Raw genomic sequence first — 6,000 nt, 5'->3', positions numbered from 1 at the left:
TGAAATAGAAGCCTCCAACCTCAACTTATGTTCAATCACTTTTTCCCACAACTTCATCATATGGCTCATAAGTTTTATCCCTTTATAGCTTGCATAGTTTTCAAATGTCTCTTTTATTCTTGTAAATAGGAACTAAAACGCTTTTTCACTAACCATCCGGCATATTCTTGGAGCATAAAATTTCATTAAAAGCTTTGTTAGCTACAATTTATCCTTATCGCCTAAACATTTCCAAATTCAATAGGAATATTATCAGGCTCAACGGCTTTACTATTGTCTATTTTCTTGAGAGCTGCCTTAACCTCTCCGATGTGGATCTTGTAGTAAAAGGCCAAATTCGTATCATCTTCGCTAATTAGCAAGTCTTGTAAATTCTAAGTCGCACATTCACTTCCCTCATTAAACAACTTGTAAAAATAAGCCTCTTATTTGTCTTTAATATCACTATTAGTAACTAGAATTTTACATCTTCATCCTTTATACATTTCATTTGGTTCAGATCTCTCTTTTTTCCCCCTTTTGCTTCGCAATCTTGTAAATATTTCTTTTCCCTACCTTTGTTCCTAACTCCTTATAAAACTTCTCATAAGCTTTAGTACGTGCTTCGCTCATTGTTCTCTTCATCTTTTTTTTTTTAGAGTCAAATGACACTTTTCTAGTTTTCTGTACTATTGCACACATATATGGCCTTAAAACAATCTCTTTTTTGTTTGACTTTCTCTTGCACACTCTTATCCCACCAACAAGTCTCCTTATCTCTCTGACCACGACCTTTAGATTCTGTCAAAATTGCTTTAGCTACCAAACGAACCCTTATAACTATATCTTCCCACATTATGTTTGCATTTCCCTACAACTCCCAGATCCCTTCCTCCAAAAGAGTCCTTTTGAATAACTCCCGCTTCTCACTCTTTAACTGCCACCACTTAACCCTAGGTTTTACCACTTGATGATGCTTTTGTCTAATACTCTTGAAATGTTCATTAAGGATAAGTATTCTATGTTGGGCAGTCATCCCATCCCCAGTAATCAATTTGCAATTAGTACACAGTCTTCTATCCGGATTCTTAACCAAAAAGAAATCAAGGCACTACTCTTGTATGTGATTAAATGCTCCTCTCACTTCTTAAAACAAGTGTCGACAATTTTGAGATTATATGTAAGAGAAAAGTCAAGAATATATTGTCTTCTATTGTTAAGCTCCCCAAAATCAAAACCACCATGAGCCCCACCAAATTGTCCTGCTTCCTTACCAACATGTCCATTAAGATCCTCACCGATCAAATTTTTTTTCTTCAAGTGGTATGTTTTGAACCAACCCCTCCATATCTTTCAAAAACTTATCTTTAAGATGTGCCTCTGTCACAACCTGAGGTGCATAGGTACTAATAATATTGATAGTATCCTTACCAACAATTATTTTTAAAGATATTATTCTGTTCTCAAACCTTTTAACCTCCACCACATTCTTTTTTCATATTCTATCAACGATGATATCAATACCATTCCCTGCACTCATTTTTCTTGTGTAGCAAAGTTTACATCCTCCAAGTTCCATGGCAACTCCTCCTATTTAAATAGAGACAAAAGGTGAACAGTTTTTATTCAGGTTGCGTGGTGCATGCCCCTTCAATAATATGCAGCGGACACCTGGAGCTTGGGGATATAATACTGAAAAGGAAGAGAAACATGGAGAAAAAAAAACTAAATAAAGAACAGGGAGCAAAATCTCAGTCCCGGCGGCCAATAGTCCTTCTTTCCTACGGCGACCTTAAAAGTGAAACTAAAGTTAAGTAATTTTTTTTAACTTCTGACTTCTGACTTCTAGTTTTTTAAATTTGAATTTTCTGAAATTAAATTTTTAATATATTATTTATTCAAACTTTTTTAAAAATTAATTTTTTTTCAGAAAAGTTTATCCAAATATAAATGACATATTACCCTAATTAACTTTTATCTGTCATAAATAAAGAAGAAATAAAGAGAAGAATCATACAGAGGAAGAGAGGATCAACAAGAGAGAGTATTTCTCATTCCATTCAGATATGTTCAATACATTATACATGGCCTTTACTTATAGATACAGCTTTACACATTTGATAGAATCTACAGATTACATAATAATATGAGATAATTGTGGGATAGAGAGATAATATGAGATATTAGAGATTATAGGAGATATATGGACATCCACGAAGATATTATTATATTCATAACATTATCTTAATTTTGATTTATTAAAATCACATTTATATTAATATTAATCCAAACAAGCCAACTATATGAATATACTAGCATATATCATGGGGAAATTAGAGCTACAGATTATCTTGCATTTGATGTTTGTTTTGTAAGAAAATGTTCCATAATTAATGAGTGATGGTACCCACATTTTCTATGTTGGCATTTTAACAAATTAAAAAGGGTTCTTAAGATCACACACCCCATTATTTCAGCGAGAAAGGCATTGGCTAATGGACAGGCTTTCCTTAATAGATAATGTTTTGCTGTTTTTTGTGTTTTTAGTGGTTGGTGTCGTAGTATAGTTTAATTTACTTTCTGGTTCGTGAGTTGTGTGTAGGTTACATTGATTTTTTTTTTTGGGAAAGGTTTTGATTTTATTACCTTCAACTTAAAGCGTGTGTTGTACTTTTTTGGTTAAAAAAATTGAATAAAAAACAATAATCTATTATTGTTTTAACTTTTCAACTTCATTTAAAATATTCCAGAAAATGAAGCGATAACTTTTTCAATCATTGTGTTTCTGAGTTGAGGATGCATGGTGCATTTCTTATGATAAATTTTGCGGTAATAAATAATAATAGCTACAATATTTTTTAAAAAATTGACTAATACTTTACAGCAGTATTAACGAAGTAAAATAAGAGCTAGCTTGTTTTAAAGAATAGACAGTGGTAGTGGTTCATATATAGAGAATTAAGGGTGACCAAGGGAATAATGTGTAATTTTGATTAGATATTTGTGTGCCCAATAAAATGTAAACTAGAGTTAGGGTTAGAAACAGGTCAAGTCAGGCTTCGTCCTTAATAGGTCAGACCTGTTTAGTTACCCAATAAAATGTAAACTAGAGTTAGAGGTAGAAAAAGGTCAAGTCAGGTTTCGTCCTTAATAGACCAGACCTGTTTAGTAACACACTGGCCTGTAATAGTCTTTTTGTTCTTGCCTAAGTCTGGCTTGTATAAAGGCTTGACCTAGCCTAAACCTGTTAAAAAAAATTTAATTTTAATATTTTCAAAACACATATGCTAATAAAAAAATATAAAATATACATACTACATAATAATTATTTTTTATCATTATCTTATATTTAAATTTTAATGTCATAAGTAGTATTTTAAATCTTAATTACAGTTAATATTATTAAAAACAAGTTATAATTATATATTAAAATTTAAAATAAAACTAGATATAAGTATAAAATAAAAAATAAAAATAAAATTAAAAAACAGGCCAGACTAGACTTGATAGGCCTAATAAGCTTTTCAAAAAGTCTAGTCTTGGCCCATTAGGTTAAATAGGCCATAAAAAAGGTCTGAGTTTTTTTCTGTTTTGAAATAGATCGCCAGGCCTATTTTCACCCCTAATTAGAGCAAAACACAAAAATACGCCATTGTGTAAAGCCACTATCTATGACACTTTAAGGTCTGTTTGGCATGAGACAAATGGTCATTCTTTTTTTACTTTTTAAACCAGCTTTATTAAAAAAAATTTCTCTTCTCCCTTTCCTTCCATTCTCTTTACACCAAAATAGGGTTAAAGTTGGTTGTTTTTCCTTTTGATAAAATTACTAGGAGAAAACGTGTTTAACATAAGGTTATGAAGTAGGAGTCATCATCAATAATCCTCTTGATAATTATAAATTTTTTTAAGCAAAGGATGGCTAAATCCAATACAACAATGCATAGCCAAGTTAAGCTCTTTTGTAACGCATACCAAACAAAAATGTCCAAAAGGAGATTCTCAAAGAACTTTAAAAAAAAAAAAAAGACATATGGAGCTCTCTAATTAATAGTTGTAAATAATATTCTCTTTGATTGGTAATATAATAGCTAATTTAACTAATTTGAATAAATTAAAAGATTTAAATAAATCAATTAATTATAATAGATATGATATGGTCTCTTTAAAATTTTTTTAACATATATAACACTATATTATATATTAACTTATATAAATTAATTTAGAGCAAAATAATAAATAATAGAATTAAAGTCTCACGTGTAAAATCAAGTCACCAAAAAGTTAAATTCAATTCACAAGATAGTATATATTAAAAGACAATATGAATGTGCTAACGACCCCATATCGTTGTCATTAGGAAAAATTGGTTTTTAAGGGAGGCGTGGGGGTAAGACAGTCAAGTTGATTTATTTTCTTTGAGCACATCGGCAGGGCGTAAATGGAACGGCCGGCGTAGAAGTGGCGTTCAAAAAAATTGATGGAGGTGGAATGATCAATGAATTTGATTGGTTTGAGAATGAAATTAGTTGGGTCAACACAACGCTCCTTTCCTCACTCAACTCTTCAAGTCAACAAGTCTTTGTTGTTATCTAACTGGTCTTTGCACGAATTAAACCAGACCAAACTAATTTTAATAGTATTAGTGTCGAGTCTAAAACAATTTACTAAAATAGACCAAACTAAAATTTACCCAAATGGGTCGCAGAAATCTGAAGTGCGGGCCTAGGTTTCTCACTCATGAACATTTGCTGCTACTCACAATTCTTACAATTTTGTCGTGACGATTAAAATATTAAATATGAAATCATTTTTTGCCGTACGTATCACACGACGAAGATATTCATGATTAATTCATCTTGCTCTATCAACCATAATGCTACTTCCAGTACATAATATAATATTTTATTTGATTTTTATTTTGGTTTTAAATATGAGACCCCAATCCACTTTATCTATTATATTTATTATTTTTTTAAGATAATCTTTCTACTAATGATAGTTCTAGTCAATACATTTGATTAGCAATGATATTTTAAGAAAGATAACGTCTATTTATTACAAATAACTAACTTAATTTATTTCTTCAATCGTCTCAAATTAGTTAACTAGTTTCATATTGAGGAGTGGAGGTAGAATATTGATTATTACATTACAAGTAGTATACGTAGTGCTATATAGTTGATCACTTTATAGTTTTGCTTTTCACTCAGTGGTATTTCCACTTTAAATAATAAAGAAAAAGAAGGAAAAAAGGCATCCATATTCATTTATTTTTTAAAAGGAAAAAAAGATGCAAATGCAAAACACAGATAATTACTTGGAAAGTTCATTTCTTCCCTGAACTGGGTCACATATCAGTCAACAAAAGCAGCCCTGCAGGGCCGGGCCGTTTTCCCAGTACTAGAGAAGCATAATCCCATCTGGAATACTAAATTTGAACACTTTCTTAGTAGAGATTTGAATATTAATTTATTGTGTTATAAGAAATTAGCCCTTCCATCCAAAGGCAGGTTATAAGGAGCATGCCTTCTACTATTTATTGCTTATATATACATATATATACACACTATCTTTGGTTCTAAATATAAGAGTTAGTTGACTAATTTAAATAGATTAAAAAAATTAAGTTAGTTATTTGTAATAAATAGGTGTTACATTTCTTAAAATATTCTTGCTAATCAAATATATTAAGTAGAACTACTATTATTAGAAAAACTATCTTAGAAAAAAATGCATAAATATGAGAGACAAGTGGATAGAAATCTTATATTTAGAATCAAAATAAAAATCAAACGAAATCTTATATTAAGTACGGGACCACCATTTCAGCTGTTTAACAAGAAAAAGATTTAACAAAAATAAAAAAAAGATGATGTCATACTGTTTTATTCCCCTTCTGATGCAAGAACACTGTCCACTTGGCTTCAACAAGAATGGATCCTCTCAGGTTTAAAGTTTGTGTGAAAGAAACTACAATGAACATATATTAAGGGTGGATTTAATATTTCTAAACAAAAT

The sequence above is a fragment of the Neltuma alba genome, unplaced genomic scaffold (assembly GCF_004799145.2).
Source record: "Neltuma alba isolate B1F8T4 unplaced genomic scaffold, ASM479914v2 tig00013513_pilon, whole genome shotgun sequence".
In the NCBI taxonomy this organism is placed as follows: domain Eukaryota; kingdom Viridiplantae; phylum Streptophyta; class Magnoliopsida; order Fabales; family Fabaceae; genus Neltuma; species Neltuma alba.
The sequence above is the reverse complement of the archived record's forward strand: the minus strand, read 5'-3'. Positions refer to the sequence as shown.